Below are 17,759 nucleotides of genomic sequence, written 5' to 3'. Positions count from 1 at the left end.
TATAGATGGAAGAACTATTAACTTATTTCAGTATGCTTCCAAACGTAGAGAAAACAGAGCCCTTCCTTTACAAAGCAAGTCAAGTATCAAATCAACCTATGATTTAAATAATAATGAAAAAACCAACCACCTTTACACGTGCATTAAATGTACCTTCCATGTTGCTTAAGTTTCTCTTGATCTGCCTGCAGCCTCTGTCTTTCCTCTGTGCTTGTCTAATGAAAGGCTCTGGTCTTTGGTTTTGTAAATACCAGGAAAGTGAATGGCAACTGATCACACAAAACATAAGCCATATGGAGATCATGAGAGAATCTTGTCTGAAAAAAAGATGGGCTGGAACATTCTAGAGATGAAGATCTAGATTTATTTATTTTTTTTAAGTTTCCCCTGTCACATGAGCTGCCACTGGAAGATGAAGTTTTGTTACTGATATTACCCTCCAGAAAGCTGCTGTCTTCAGATGTATTGTTGGTAGGCAGTGAAGAATTAAAATGTTCTGGAGTAGAAAGTCCCTGTAATGTGTAAGGAACAAGGGTGTATGCTTAATGGATGTTGACCTATTGTTCAACTCCGGTGTTTGTCAAAAAGCTGTTGGTGAGCTCCAGTTTGTTGAGGTCTTAGGTTTATGTGCATGCTGAGTTGAGGATCCTGGGCTACTAGGTGCAGAACGAAGCAGTGGTCTGGGAACTGCTGAACTAATGTAAGGAAGCCACCATGATTGCAGAGAGAGGCATTCTTAGGAAAGCAATAAATGTGGGCACTAGCCCTATCTCTGGAGTTAGCTTCACTAAGTATCTTCTGAATAAATTAATTACTTGGCCTATTTTCAAGTTCAAAATGATCCCTATCTTCTATACAGTTCCCACATGGAGGGTATAACTTGTTACTGTCCTGAGATTCTCTGATGTAGTTCTACATCAGTGACCATCGTACTGTGTTTTCTTAAAGGCCAATGGGAAGACTTACTCCCTCTTGAAGATACATTTTTTTTTTTATCATTTCCACCTCGCTCCAAGCTATGTCACTCACCTTGTGCTAAATATAATTTACTAAACTTGTTCTGTCCCAGCATACTAGCAAACTGGCTAAGGGTCTGGGAAAGACTTTTCTTTAACTGATTGTTTTCTTCAGTATCTTCCATTTCTTCAAAAGAATCTTTGATAGTTAAACACTGGACAGGATAACAGCTTTTCCCTCTGGTTCTAAATGGGGCTATTTTATAGCGCAGAAGAGATGAACTGCTGAATTTGTTTGCTGTGTAAGAACCACTGGTTTCCTGGGAGGTCAGTGTGGATGACTGAATTAAAGAGGATTCAGCATGTGTCTGGACTGGAATAGTTCCTATTTTTTTTCTCTCTCAAGACCTCTGCAATCTAGACTGAGATTGGAGGACTGTATTAAACTCCTTCCTTGAGATCGCTTCCTATTCTCAAAAGCAGTTTCACTTCATTTTCTTGCACAATCCTGTGGATCTCCAAGATGTGTGTCCAGTACAAAAAGCAACTATCAAAAAAAAATTTACTTTTGTATTGAGTGTTTAGCATGTTTGGAGTGGCTTACAAACATTCTTCTGGTATTGATGTTATGGCACAGTCAGTTATTGGCAATTCTAGTTGTAGTACGCTTCTTGTTAACAATATGAATTTATTCATGAGCTTCACTGGAATGCAGACAGAAAAATCAATATTGCTTGTCTGGTAGGACATGTGGAGGAATATGTGGCGAAAGCTAATAAATATTACTAAATGATGCAATGGCATCAGACAGACAATTAATATTTACCTTTCCCCTGAAATGCATTCTGACCCGCCTTTGCTTGCTTTGTTGAACATGTAGGGTCAGAAGAAACTGCCTCTATATAAGCAACAGGAATTGCATCATCAACTTTAGTTTTTTTATTATTATTATATAATGTAAAAGATGGAGTTTTCAATTTCAAGAATTTTATCTCGCTTATTACACAGTAATATAAACTTTCAGTGAGTGCTTTGATCTGCCCCAGTTTGCAGCTCAGCTGATTTTTTAGTACATACTCTGGGGGAGGCCTGCTGTTTGTTCTAATCCTCAAGGGCACTCTGCAACAGAATTCTCTGCCTGTTAACATTTATACACAAAACCATATGTTACAGTAACAAAAAAGAAAAGTAGCTTTAGAGATTCTAATGATTATCTTGCAAAAAAAATGTCACGTAAAACATTAGAAATTTGTTAAATTTCATGTGATGACTGCAAGTCCTGCCTTATTTGGTGCAAGAATATCAGTTGGCTGCATAAAAATCTTGAGCTATGTCCATTCTTTGGCACCACGTGAGGACTGGAGGTGCTGAGAAAAGGTGCTCATAGCTCAAAGTAGCCAGAAGGGATAGAGAACAGGGATTGGTTGACCTTTAGAAAAATAGGAAAAAATGTTTTTAAAATGCTATTACTAATCCGTATGAAGGGAAGCTATGTGCTAATAAAACACATATAAAGACAGGCCTGGAAGTCTGAACTCTCAGCAACAGAAACTTCTACTAATGACCTTGCTTGATATACCTTAGTTTCGTAAAGGTGACCCAGGTAACAACAAACTTCACCACCAGAGCTACCTGATTGCAGCGAGTGACCCTGCTGGTGTAAGACTAGCTCCGTGCCACTCTGCTGTAGCACACTGTGAATGTGACGTGTGTTGTGACTGATCAGAAATGCAGAGTGTAACTGGGCTAGCGGTGGTTGAGTTGTCATTTCAGGTCGTTGTATGCTGTCTGCATGCCCAGATCAGACGTGAGGTGTGTGTGTGCTGTGCTTTGTGACTAAGGCTTCACGGCAGTTGGATAGCAGCTGATGGCTCAGCTAGAAATCTTTGTGTGAGGACAGTAGGAAAGAAGCAAAGTTATAGGTGTAAATTGTAATCTATAAGGAAGATGAGCCTTTTAAGAATGATTGATAAAATCAGAACGCTTTTGAGACAGGCACCTATAGGAAACTGAGTGATGAATGCCACTGTGCACTAACACTCGAGCCAGTGTCATGTGTAGATGAGGATTTTTGAATGGTCCCATTTGACATCTTGCACAACGAAAGGAATTTGCACCCACGATAAAATTTCTAGGGCATTATGCCAAAGTAATGCAAAAAGTAACATGAATGAACACAGCATACTCACATAGTATTGGTAAAACCTGACTGCATGTGCTTCACAATAGACCACTGACTTATCAACAGTGTGTCTCCTCGTGGAATTGCCTTGTGCAGTACAATCTTTAAACCACTGGAAAGATTGGACACTTACAGGTAGAAAAAGCAAGCTCTCTGTCAGACTGATTTAGCTGTGGGCTTGATCACTCAGACCTACCCTGGCAGACTGTACTACTACACTTGCTGGTGTGGGGCCTATGGGGCTCTCCCAGCAGTGCTTCTAACCTTGTCTGTTAAATGCATGTTTGTTTTTTCTCCCAAGGAGATATTTGGACTGTTGCTCTGGTTGTCCTTTCCACTCATTCATACAGCACATTTTTTTAATTGCTTGGGGCTGTGTTATTGTATTTTTTTTCTTACTACGTGGGTGCACTCGAATGGATTTATCTCCAGTTGTAATGCACGTTAAAAAATGTGTTCTCTACCTGTGGTTGCCATTCCATACTTTACTGGGGCTATATCCTTCCTTGTGTCAAGTAACCTGCTTTTACTGTGAGATGCTGGGCAGGTTTCACTAAACTTAAGAGCAGCATAAGAATTCACTAAGACATGGTGCAGCAGGTAACATTTCCCATTATATTTTTTCTTGTACTACTTTTGGTCTACTACACACTAAAATATGATCTAGATGATAAGTATTTCAACTCTAACTCCAAGGCATAATTTAAAAAAAAAAAAGTAAACTGGGGCCCTAGCAATCCCATTAGTTTTGGGAAGCCTGAGTATTTCTTTTTCTTCTTCAAGACACAATGTTTACTCTCTAGGTAGCAATTTGAGAGCTCCTGAAGTTGATGAAAGTAGTAATTCCTAGCTGGTGACATCAAAGAAACAGAAATGGCTGTTATTTCACATAGCTGCTTTGTTGCCCATGGCCCCAGCAGAAACAGCTCTCCTAGCCTCAAACAAGTTTTGAATGGAAAGTATAATCTGTAGTCAGGACCTTCATACAGAAGATAAGATGCCTGGATTCAGTTTTGTGCTCTGCTAAAACTTATCCTATATAAATCACTTACTATGTATTAGCTTCTCATTCAAACATAAATAAACAAGCCCAAGGGTGCTGTGAAGATAAACTCATTGAAATGGTAGAGGATAGTCAAAAACAAATTGTGAGGGGCAGATAAGTATGTAAAATAATCAGGCAAGCATGCCTGCATGCATGTTAAGGACATCAGAAATAAAAGATACTACGTATTAGGAGTGTGGTGGGGAAGTACTAGAATATATCCTCAGCCTAACGCAGTTTGAAGAGAACAGACAGGAGGGCCACTGGGGTAGGGATGCCTTTAAGACAAACTTTCCTTTGAACTACATGTTGCTGATAATTCAGAGGAAAGCCTGAGTTTTCTCCCTACAGACAAACAGTAAGTTACATGCATAAAGATATGACATAGTAATGCTGCTCTCTGTTTACTCATTTTTTTCTTGTCCGGAAGGACAGGGGAAGAAGACTGGTCCTACTCTGTGAATGCCTGCCTGCTTTACTCAGGAGACTCCACACTGATATAAGTGAAGCTTTGAATGTAAATAAGATTTTTGTCCTTACAAGATCAGTGCACTAGTTAATTTTGACTATATTTTTCCCCCCAAATACCTGAGGCCTATTTTCTGCTCTAAATTAAGTCAAAGACATGAAGTAACACTGATGTAAGGAGCATTACCTCAGACCTACATGAATGCATAATTGAATGGGTTTAACCTTAATTTTAAAATACTTATTTTTGCTGAATGATGTTTTTGAATAAGAAAATGCTGTTAATATGTAATAAATCAGAATTAGCAATAGATCTATCCTATTTCTTCCCTAAGACTTCAAAGGAGAAAACACATGCACACACAAAAACACACTTAGGAGTCCTGAATATTCAATGGCATTCTTAATTGTGTGGAGAGCCCTCATGTAATTATACATGTCAAGAACAACATCAAAATAGCTTTATGGTTATGCAAGCTATTTCTACAATGATATAAATTGCAAGGACAGTCGAACTGCTTCTCTGTCTGTATGGGCCTGGTTTTTGTCTCCAGAGATGTAGTTGTGTTCTCACAGTGCCTCTCAAGAAACGAGAAGCCATCCATCTGCTATAATATTTAGCAAATAATCTTTGTTCTATAAATATTTGAAGCTTTGTGCTCAAAAATGGAATATCACTTTAAAAAGCAACTTGCTGGCATACATGCTAGCTGACTTCACCGAAACAATAAACCGATTAGCTAATCCTGGCAAACTTCATATTGTTTTCTGAGAATTTACTCATACACACTGTTAGGTCGGAACTTGTTTAACGTCTGCTATTTAAATTATGGAGGATTTATTTGTCGTTTAGATACAATTAACAATGATAAGAAGTAACTTTGCTATTTTCTGTATTTTAAACTCAAATAATTTATTTTAAATTACTCTTCTTATCTCCACCAATTGCAAAGTTGCACGAAATAAAGACTTGATCCTGTGCTCATTAAAAGCCTTGTGAACATGCCTGCAAAACTTTGCCTGCGCCCTGGAGGAATAGGGAGATTAGAAGACATGCTTTATCTCTGGCCTTTGATCCCACATTTCTAAAAGGCATGTATGCATATTCTGTGATTCCTTATTCTAAAATTAATTTCAGGTGTCCTGAATAACACCACTGAGACATTTCATGTTGTTCTCAAAAACAAAGTTTATCGTTATAAGTGTAATTCCAGTTTAAAACTTTCCAGTGTGTGACAGTTTAAAACCAACCTAAAATGTAAGCATGAGCTCTACTTTGAAAGTATATTCTTATTAAACTAATGTGTTTGTATGAAAAAAATAAGGCAAATGTCTATTCACGGCAGTAATACAAGAGCGATTAACTTACAAAGCATCCATTCAATTTGCAATGTCTAGCATCAGGACAAATTGCTTGATTCCATGTATCCAATACTCACCTGAGGTGACTTTATTTGGGTCATGCACCCCTTTCTCTCTCTTTTTTTTTCATAGGTTATGTTGTGTTTCAACTTCTGCTTGACTGATAGGTTGTCTATAACAGGAAACTTAAGGCCAGGTTTGTTTCCAGATTTGGTGACAGATCCATGTTTCCTTCCATAACTGTTTTTTGAGGAGGTCTAGAAAAACAAAAGAGGTGACTGAACTTCACCTACTCTTAAGAAAACACACACACAAAAAAAACAACTGCAATGCAAATTTATCTGTGTGTGAACACCAGAAAGAAAAGTCCAGAAAGCCCCTTTTTCCTCCTCTTCTTTGATCTCTCCCCTGAGTTGCATAACATTCTGAAGACAGATATTTCTATAGTATGTTTTTTCAAATTTTCATTTGTATTTTATTCAGAGATCTTTTTTGGAGTATGGGACTCTCCCCTATACAAATCAAGGCCTTCTCTTAAAAATCTTTGTTCTGTTTTACAGATAACTTGTCAGAGTGATCTCACTACTACAAGAATAAGACTGAAAGCTGTGATTCTATAATCTAAGAAAGTACAAACACAACATAAACAGCTATGAGTGACTGTTTCCAGTTAATCTATTAACTTGTAAGTCTAATTTGGACTTGTGACCTTTCGCATGTTAATATCACCAGGGGAACTACAATGTGAGCCATTCAAATCACATCATGGTTGCTCACTTATGAAACACTTCGTATGTTCCTATTCCACAAAACAATTCTACCCTCTGTGTTTTAGAGGACAGGCATGACCTTTGCCATTATGATGTTAGTGTTTTTAACTTATACGTATCCATTTACCATTCACGCTCAAATTAATTCTAGTCTTTAGAAAATCCTTGTAAAGAGATAAAACATAGTAACTTTTTATGCTAATGGATGCTCAAATATGAATAAAAATACTGAGAGCTGAAGACTGAAAATTCTAATTTTCAAATTAGATGTCCCAACAATGCTTGCACAGTTTAGAGAAGGAATATAACAAGCTCTTAGAGATAATACAATTTAATTCTTGGAGTTGCTACACTTGAAGCATCAATTCTAGACTAATGTGTAAAGAAAAGCAGAGTAGCTAATTTACCAGACATTCAAATTTTGAATTTTAAAAGCTATGTTAATAAAAATGATATAAATCTGAAAATAATGTAGTAAACTTTCATGCATATCCAACTTTTTATCCCAATCACAGACAAACATGTTTACATAATTTGGCTTAACATCTTTGGATACACAGGGAAAAGCTGAAAGAAGAGACGTCACGTGTTGAGACAAGGGCTTATTAGTGGAGTTCTGTAAATATTTAGCAGATTACGTCTGATTACATTTTCTTGCTTTGTGAGCATGACGCTTATTTGTTCAAAAAAGCTTTTATAAAGGTAGTAACCTAACATTCTCCAATATAAGCACACTTAATCTTACTTATATTAATCAAATGCTACTGGGAACTCCTAAAGGCCGTTTTCTCATGCAGATTCAAAAAGTCTACGTATAGCACTGGTGCAAGTTTAAATTTATATTCACTTCCTAAGTGATCATGGGTTTAAATAAAGAATTCTCTGATTGCATGTGTATGTGTGGGGAAAGAAGATCATAAAGACAACTCAATTACAGAAACTACGGTGTTAGTCTGAATTTTAAGGCAGTAAAGGGTTCCTTTCCCAACTTCTTTGAGATCTTTAGTACAGCGAGTTGGAATAAAATGTTTAAGAGGGGGATTTGGGGTTTTGTTTATGTAGAGAGAGACAAAGAAATGTAGCATGTACCAACAGATATATTAGTCACAGTCTGGCAACTTCTGTATAAATGTAATCTTTTTACATGGTATACAGAAAAGATTGCTGAACCTTCATTAGAAAGAAAGAAGGAAAACTTCCATGGAGGAAGATTAATGCCTAATGATATAGCTAGAAGGCGAGAGTATTAGCTGAGACTAACAACTAGAGAGGAACATCTTAGTGTTGGGCCACCGTCAACATGGTGATAAGTACAAAGTAGTTGCAGAATGATAATCAATATTATTGTTAACTTTTCCTGAAGTACCGTCTCCTAATACCTCTCTGAACTTATTCTGCCAAGTACTTTCCTGATTATAATTGTCTTCTGTAGTAACTTGCATACTTTAAAGAAGATAATTTCATTAAGCTGTATCACAACGTTGTTGTACATTTTACACGTTGCATCATCTGTTAGTGGTACAGCAACATTCAAATCAGAAGTAGAAATATTTTGTCATCCAACTTAGTGAACTGTTTCTGGTATGTTTTCTGAAAATGATACGACACACTGCAAAGTTCATTTTACAAGTTTAAAGTAAAAAACAAAAAAACAAAAAACCCTGCAGTACAAAGGATTAGAAAGCCATTATTGTTATGAAATTAGAAACTGAGACAAATGTATATGCTTTTAGTTTAACAATTTCCATCTCACTGTATCATTGACAGGAGATAATTCCAGTTTTCTTAATAATATTCAGACATTCCTCTTGGAGTGTTTGTTTCTCCTAAGAATGAAGGGATATTATTTTATTCACCAGTTGCTGCTTGCCGGGAGGCAGCATGGCAATGGAGGAGATGACCACCTAGTCTTCTGTCCCACAGATCATCCATAGAGCTCAAAGCACTGAAGCTGAAAGCTGAGGGGACGTGTTGAAAAATATCACTCTGTAATGGCAGTAGAACCGAAATACAAAACCTGCCTGAAATAAATGGTATTACCGCTATTGATTTCACAGTCACTGCATTCTAACCTTGCTTGTGGATTATTCATGTAGCGTGGTGTTGGTTTGCTTGGAGGATATTTATTTATGTGAAGTTTCTATGGTCAAAATATTATAACTTAGTAAGATAGTCACGTCTTAATCACATACTCTGAAAGATGATGTGTTCACATTGTTAACAACTTATTCAACTATCGGGTGCCTATCATAAAAACTTCAATTTTTTAAAAAATTTATTTTTGTAAATTAAGCTTTCAACCAATGCTCTTTGCTCTCTGGCAAATAAAAAAGCTTATCTTTACTTAGGTTCTCCATAAACTGCCACGCTAATCACAGGATCAAGCCTGGTATGTCAGTACCAGAGCAGGCCTTTAGTACACCCTACCGTAGTTTCACTCTTCTTTTTAAACACCCCAGAATAGTCTAGATGTTCACAGGTGTTTGCTATTCTACTGTGGGACTGGAGGTCTCCTTCAAAGTGTTGGATGCTGTTTCAAAGCTCAGGACAGTGTAGCTGTATGTTTGAACAGTACAATTTACTGTGCTGTACGGCAAATGAGGAGCAGAGTAAGGATTAAAAAAATCCTGAAAGTTACATGTGCTCAGTTGCTATCTTGGAGTATAAGCTTGAAACAGTAAAGACAAATAATTATGTTCTGCACCCCCAGATTAGAAAATATGAGCTACATTATTCAGTTTTAAAATGATTTAGGTTCTGTTTTTATGGGCATTATAATTTCTTTTATTTTTAACCAGATATTTTTAATATTTACTTAAGCTGACACCATAAAGTGGGTGTAATTTTCTAATCTCACAGTCCATTTTAACATACTTAGTTTCACTGTTTTAATTCCATTTGGTTTTGAATTTAGGATAAAGATCATAAACACTGTATTTCAGAATCTAAAAGCAAGACACCAAGATCTATCTTTGTGTTAGGGAGAGACTTATTTTCGTTTCAACTCCCTGTTGGCACCAAACAGAGCAGAACAAAAACTAGAGGGAGCTGTTGTTCACAAAAAAATTCTTTAAATCTCCATTATCCTTTATTTTGAAATAAATTAGAAAGATACTCTTTTCACCCGATTTAATGGAAGCATACATATTCCCTGTATCAGGGACAAAGAGAAGGAAGCAAACATGAGGATAAGTGAAAGGTGAAATTTGTCTGTCCTCTGGTTTAAATGTATAGATATATTTTAGTTCAGTTAGCAATGCACAAAAGTCTTATTTCACTTTTTAAACAAATACCTTGACATACTATACATTGGAAATTAAAAATATTACGGATTTGATAAAGAAATGATCATCTAGTAGACTGATTAATTTTGAGGCTAGTGAATTAGCTCAATAACTACAAAAAAAAAAGCTTATTAAACAAACAGAAATGTTTCTTCTGGAAATAGCTATTAAATAATGCAAACAAACTGAATCCTCACCAAATAGTTTCAAAGTTAGATAAATCAAAATATCTGTAGGGTAAACTTGTTTTCATTAAAAGCTGCATGAATGTAAAAGAATTATCACGTAATATAATACGTGACGTGTACAAGCCAAATATATTTGTTGGCACAAAAGTCATGTGGCAGATTGAAATAAAACACCCACTTATTTTAGGGGCTGCCTGGTAAGACTGTTGTGAAACTTGTCAGTCATCAAATCATTTTGGACCACTGTCTTCATTCTATTCTAATTGTAAAACAACTGTGAATTTGCTCAGTTCACCACCCTTTCCTGTGAAATACTGAGGAAACATAACATTGTATGTTGACACAGTCCTTTAGGAAAAATAGGCTTGAACTACCAGGTACTCAGCCAAGGTGGTTTCACTTGCTCGTTTCTCTAGAACTAAGTTCAGTCACACTACAATGCTTCCTCAAAGTTCTCAATCCACAGAACTCCACGAAATAGCATTTGCAAATATTTCTTTACTTCTTACTTGAGAATCTATCTTCATGGACACAAAAGAGGCTTTATAGAGATTAGTGGCCTAATTATGAAATTTGTATTGTATTAAATTGTAAAATTATCATCTTTGAACATTTATGCATTAAATATCAATTTGTTGTCAGCATGTAAATAGAACAACAAAATTGCTGCATATCCCTTCTTTGTATGCAATGTGCACAGGGCTGAAAAAATATTTCCAGTCAAGCTATCTGAATAGGTGATTGGTATTTAGCAAATAATTTACGCCATGAGTGATGTTTTCCTCAATGAGCTATTGTGTGCTAAACAGACAGGTGGCCTTAATCTGTCCTACACCCAAACGAATACCAGCAATACTACATTACTTGGGAACCACCCACGTGAATTTAAACAAAATTAAGGGACTGACCAGTGGCAAGAAAAAAACATCTAGGTAAAGAGTTGTCTTGAGTTCACTTTTGTAATTGATTAATTGTCACTCAAACACACCCATAAAAACAAACAAAAGTCTTATCAAGTGCAGCTTAGGGGAGTCATTGAGAAGACAAAGGGTGCATCTGCAGTAGCATTTTGTCCAGACTTAAGACTTGTACTTTTGGAACAACTCTGTAGTCTCCACTAACTGTGGAGCAGACTGGGACAGCACATACTAAAATTCCTTTTGGATGAAGCTTGACTGGAAGACGGACTCCAGCTGGTAATTAGTATTCATCCATATGACCAGCCAAGCGATAGTCAGAAGTGGAACCTCCTAAAATGTGTATAATGTGGATGTCAGGTCCTTGGCTTCAACTCTTACTCTGCTTCTGTTGAGCTGCATTACTTCCTGATGAAGATATTAGCCAGAGAGTAGTCTGAGATGGTATAATGAACTTCCAGGAAGCTAGGGCCCATCACAAACCCTTTACTGACCTAAAAATGACACTTGAATGCACTTTTTTGACTTGGTCTTCTCTACTATGAACGTGTAGTACTACAGCTTTTGGGGAGGGGGAAAGAAAAGGTAAAACCAAAGCATGCAGTATGTTATTTTCTCACTGGAAAGATGATGGCAGAAAAAGAGAGTCAAATAATAATTGTTCATTATTTTGTTCATGTAGTACACTGATGATGGCAGTATAACAACCAGAATAGAAGTGAGGTTGGTAATTGAGCAGCATATTCAAAGTACTATCAGAAATATGCATCAAAAACTTAATATAACTATTATAAAAGCAATGTCACTTAAAAGAAAACGTGTATGGGAGAGGCGTGCACACACAGCCAAAACAGTCACCCATTGCATGTTTTAATGTTTGCCAAGTTCATGGAAGATCACTTTCCTTTGTAGAATAGGAAAGCGTGAATGCAGCCAAGTCAAAGTAATATCCTCTGCATTTGCCAGTAGTGTGCATGTTAGGGAAAGTCTCTGACCTAAATGTAATGACCTGATTTGAGAACAGACCCAACCACATAAGAGAATGTTTACTCTATACACTTAATTTCACATCGTAGAAGACAGATTTTTTTCCATATCCGAAACTTTGTGACTCACACCCTTCAGCCCTCTCTGGGGACTGCATCCATACTTTCTCCTATAACACAGGAAGCACAGAAGCAACATCCCATCTTTTTACTAGTACTTAGAAAGTTCACTTATGCTGTAGGAGAACTGGGTTTGTTTCCCCTTCACATGAATGCTCTAGCTACTAAACTATTGTCTCTAGTGGGAAGGTTCCTGAGGCTTTCCCACCTTCAGCATTTACTCTGCATGAGTGTGAACAAATACTGGTAAGGAGAAGTCCATGCAGTTGTGATCTTGCTGTTGGGGACTGGCAAAGTATCACAGGGACCTGAGTTAGAACGGCTCTTAGTAAAGCAGACTGGAACCAAGATTTCCTCCAACTTTTTCTGCCTCATTGAAGTTTCATCCTTGAAACTCCTTTACCCAGACGTGTAGGCTAGGTGAATATGTAATGTCTGTAGCTCTTGAGAGTGCTTAGGCACGAGTGAGAAATCTAACTGTACTCAGTGCCTGAGATCCAGCTGGGCATGGCCAGTATTGTTTAGCTCTCCTGGGAACCTGACTAGAAGATTTAGCACTTCTTGGCGTTTATTCTCTGGATTCCTAGCTGGTAAATCAATAAATAAAATGTTGATTTCCTTTATTAAAAAACAAAAACAACCACCACCAACAAAAAACACCTCCAAAAAAACACCTCCCTGTGTTAATATGCTTTGGCTGTTTTTCTAATGTTTAAAGTGTATCACAGAACTTTTGGGGTATTTTGGATTAAGACGAGTTCAACGGAACTACCAAATGGTGTTTTGGAAAACAGATTAACCTTTGTGATGAGCCATGTCTGTTTTGAGAAATATCATACTCTGATGAGAGATGCAGCACTACGTTTTCATGTTTAATACATTTTAACTCTGAGAATCTCCTTATGGAGATGACAGCAAATGGAAAACAGACTATGAACAGCAATAAGCACAGATATCCTGATCTCAGCATATTAAAGTTATCTGGGAAATAGCACGACAATTGCAGCAGCAGACTCTGTTCTTATGATGTTCTTAGGAAATTGGGTACCTGGTGAGATACAATCATCAGATGTGGTATGTTGTAGCTGATCATCCTACAGGTGGATTAAGCAAGTGGAAGTTTTGGCTGAGGGAGAAGCAATTCAGTTTGCAACTCAACCCGTTTATGGCCGTCAAATTTTGAGATGGCGTGAACTTTTACTCATTGGGTTCCTTTGTGCATTTTCTAGCACTGGTATAAGATTTCCCTAGATTTTCTATAAGGTGAAGACTTTTCTGAGACCAGAGAATTTCCCTACCTTATTTTGAATCCCTAAGGAATCTATTTTTCTGTAATTTCTAGCCTGTGAAACATTATAAACTGGTGGCTGGGAAGACTTGCACAAAACCTGCATTAATGCACTTCTGAGTTCGGCAGCCCCCTCCACCCTCACTTGTTTTCAGTTACACTCAAACAAAAAAAGCTTGCTTTTACCTTACAGAAAGGCAAATATTAACATAGCTTAGTATGATATAATTATTGGTCTTTGCCACCTGGAAAACTCAAGAACAGCTTTTGGTGTGTGCTATACCATTGAAGAACTTTGGATTTATATGTATATATTTTTAAACTAGTTTTATGAAGGAACCAGTCCTTGTGTGATCATAGTGTTTTCCTTAATGTCAATTCAGTCTTGTCCCAACTTTTGTATTATGGATGAGCAATTGTATAGGGTGGAATATTCAAAATAATTAAATTTCGATTAGTGTTGTTGCAACAGATGGCTATGGATGACTGAAAATTCATTAAAACCACACAACCAGTAGAATATCTGAATTATCAGTGTCTTACACTAAAAATAAGTTCAAGCAAAAACATAACCAAACTTCTTTTGATGATCAGTGAGATCTCACACCATGATGCAGCTATTATGAACTGCAGTTCTGGTCTGCAAGACGGTGAACAGCTATTGAGTGAATAACATAATTTGGGGAGCTCTGCATCGTTACTGAATTACTGTGGTCCCTTGGACTTCTGTGAATCTAGCCATTACACAAGTACTTTTGCATCATGTAATGTACAACAGTCCCTTGTTTTACTGAGCATTAAGGGGTTTAAATGAATTTTATTTCTTCTTCATTCTGCTGTAGAAGCACAGTACAGCTTTGTCATGAACAAGAATCTGACCCCTCTGAGAAACTGAAAGATGCAGTGGGTGTAGGAACAGCTGAAAAATGTAGTTGTTAATTGAATTATTTTTTCTTAAATCAGTTCTTGTGGCTTTTTATTCTTTTTCTTTTGGATTTTTAAGGCAGGTGCTGTAAAATGGAATCTTTTGCATTGCTAGCTCTGTATGACCACAACGTAGTTACCTGTGTGATGCTTGATGGCCACAGTGTGTCATAACAACCTGTAGCAAAGATGGAACTTCAGATTTCCTCGCTTTGTTTTTCCCTTGTGTGGAGTTTTTGTTTCTTTCAGCTTGTTCTCTGTTCTGCTTCTGTAGTTTCAGACTTGCCTAAGGAGCAAAACATATTATTTGCCTGGAATTAGAGAGAATTTTCTACGTTATGCACCTGGATGAGATGATCTCATGTCTGTGTGTTCAACATTCATATTCTTTGAGGTTCATCACGTGATAAAAGAGTTAATCCACTGAATGACTAAACTCACCACTGATGGGAACAATTGTCTGACCTAGTAATGCAATAATCTTGGTAAACGTAAACAAAAAACACTGCAATGGTTAATTGCATTCAAGGATGCTCATTGCTAAACCAGAAGATAAAATCTGTAAAACGAGGGGGCTAATGTTTTCCATGGAGTTTTCTGTTCCTTTCCTTACTTGTGTAGAAAGCTCATCTCAGACAACAAAAAATGCTTTTATTTCTTTTCCAATTATTCTTACACCAAAATACTGCAGAAGTGCTGCTATCAATACAAGTGGTCTTGCTGTGCAACTACAGAGTGGTCTTGATGATCAGTCTGATTGCACAGCTGTTTGTGTTTTTCTTTTTCTCTCTTTTTTTTTTTTTTTGATTTTCCTATTTTAATGCTGTCATCATTAGTTTGAGCAGGTAGAATGGCCACAAACATTAGATTCACCTGCTTAAGCCTTATCCTATGAAAAAAAGGAGTCCCTGGCTACTATCAACATCATACAGCAGCCTCTATCCTCCACAAATATTTGGCATACTGGAATAAAGGGGGATAAAAGCAGCAGTGCCTTGCTGGTATACACTCTGCTGTGTATAAAGCTGTCAGAGTGGCCTATAAAACCGAACTGTTACATGCCAGAATCTGAAGCGCTGTTCTGCCAACTGTAAAAGGTGTAAAGACAGCTTCTGCTTCTGTCCTGTTAAACTTCCCCCAAGAGCTTCTTGAGCAGCCCGTAACACGTGTGACTGGAAATTCAGTGCCATACGTCCCTGCTTGACACTGAGCACACTGAGAACTTGCACAGTGAACAAACATATACTTTTTCTATTACTGCGACTATCAAACCAGAGATAAGTTTTAGTGTACAATTACTAGAAAAAGTATTCTAGAAGTTAAAAACCACTGTTTCCACCAATAATCATAAAGCTAAAATACTGCTCAACTTAGAAAGCAAGCAAATTCTCATAGTTTGGGTCTTAAGGGCATATATTTATATGATGCATAATTTGTTTAGCCGTTGGCCAAGGAGGACTCACAGCTGTATCCTAAAATAAATGAATAAAAGAAAAAACTGTTTTTCTCAGCGGGTCTTTATTTGAATGTATGCTACAAAGTTTGCCCTTGTGTCATTTAGTCAGTAGTCTAGCTTCATCAGAACCAAGTGTTTCTGAAGTTATTGGAAACACTTAAATTTGATCTAAAGTCTTCAAGAAATGCTAATTCCTGCAACCCTTATTTACTTGCAAAACTTTCTGCCAAAAATTGTGCAGTCAGACTCAGATTGCAAGTCCCTTAGAGATGAGCAATTGTTTGTATAGAGTGAACAACCATGATGAAGTTGGTGGTAACAGGTACACCATCTCAAAAATATAATAGATTCACAGTCTTGTCCATAAATATTATAGTTTGCACCTGCTTGAGTGAGTAGACTTGCCTGCCAAAGAAACTATCTTAATTTATGGACTGGAGACAGATTGTATAGTGTGCTGTTTCTAACAAAAGCTCCTACGCTGCTCAGTTTTTCCCTCCTCCCCTTTAGGCTTTTAAATTATTGACAATAAGATAGCAGCTGCAAACAGATGCATTTATTTCAGTATAGCAATATCATATTCCAGCAATCTTTCTGGATGTTTCCTTTATTGCTTTAGTTTTCTCATTTTAGTTAGTTTAAAAATCTATTAAATTGTAACAAGTCAATGGAGTGACTGTATGAACAGCTTTGCAGAATTCTAAATTTACTTGCAGTGACTCCACACCAAACTGGCCCAATCTGCAAATCAACAGATGATATAACTGCCATCTTTACAAATTTCGTCTTGGCTCTAAAATTCATTATGTGATCTCTCTGCCTCTTACATAATTACCAGTAATAAAGACTAGCATTCAGAATTTAGCTGAGAATTATTCTGATGATGCATGAAGCAGAAGAGGCTCCAGATGCTCTCTTGAATAGCTATCGTTGCTTAGTAAGCAATTAGGAGTAGTCACAGTCTTTTACTGTATTTAAACAGCAAGTGGGCTACTGGGGCCTAATCCTTATAAAGGCTTGTAAGTGTTACTGAAATGTTAATAATATTCTAAAGCCAGGAGTAGAAATTCCACTTGTGCTAGTGCAGTAAGTAGACATGACTTAAGGATACATTTGAAACATATGTTAAAATATTAAAATATTATTAAGCCCTGCAGAAAACAAATGCAGAACAAAGATGCTGATGGAAATGTTGCGCATGACTCTTTTTTTTTTAAACTAATGATATAAGATAATGAAATAAAAGTTACATAATTCAGAAATAGCCATTTTAGAAGAACTACTCTCAGCCAATACAAAGAAAAAGTGGAAATAATGTTTAACATGCTGCAGTCATCTCTTGCTTTTCTATGTTGCTTTCTGGCTTACCTGAGACTGAATCTGTCCTGTGTGGCATCTCCCTCAAATATCGTGCATTGCTGACGAACTTCTGAGGCTGTGCTTCGTATCTCGCACCAGGTAACCAAAACCTGTACACAAAGCAAGTATGTTTTCTTTTTTTTCTTAGAGTTGATTCTACTAAAATGCAATGTTGCTTTGCCATTGGTGGCAAATTAAAGCTTTGATTTACCAATTCTAACTGTTGAGGTTACAAAATTCCTTACTACTTTAAATAAGTTTGGTCTATTCATTAACATGAAACTAGTGGCATTGGGATTCAACAGAGCATTAGTTTCATAGACGGGAAACTAGGAATCTGATCACAGGAAACTTCAATAACGTTAGGATATTGTCAGAATTTAAAGTACGTTACGGACAGAATTAGTGTTCTTTTCTGAGCAATCTCTAGACCCTATGGTAATTCATCAAGTTT

General features: G+C 36.9%; 1 long non-coding RNA gene across 3 annotated transcripts in view; it reads right to left on the bottom strand.

The window, feature by feature from the left end:
• The window catches only part of LOC121059792, a 38,524-nt gene that overhangs the window by 14,868 nt on the left and 5,897 nt on the right, over positions 1 to 17,759 (bottom strand). For all 3 annotated transcript variants that reach the window (XR_005814631.1, XR_005814633.1, XR_005814632.1), the window contains exons 2-4: positions 17,315 to 17,415; positions 14,631 to 14,776; positions 6,091 to 6,270 (exon numbers count right to left, since the gene is read on the bottom strand). This is a non-coding gene — a long non-coding RNA (uncharacterized LOC121059792). The remainder of the gene's footprint in view (positions 1 to 6,090; positions 6,271 to 14,630; positions 14,777 to 17,314; positions 17,416 to 17,759) is intronic.

Source organism: Cygnus olor, chromosome 25, assembly GCF_009769625.2.
Source record: "Cygnus olor isolate bCygOlo1 chromosome 25, bCygOlo1.pri.v2, whole genome shotgun sequence".
NCBI lineage: Eukaryota > Metazoa > Chordata > Aves > Anseriformes > Anatidae > Cygnus > Cygnus olor.
The sequence above is the reverse complement of the archived record's forward strand: the minus strand, read 5'-3'. Positions and strand labels throughout refer to the sequence as shown.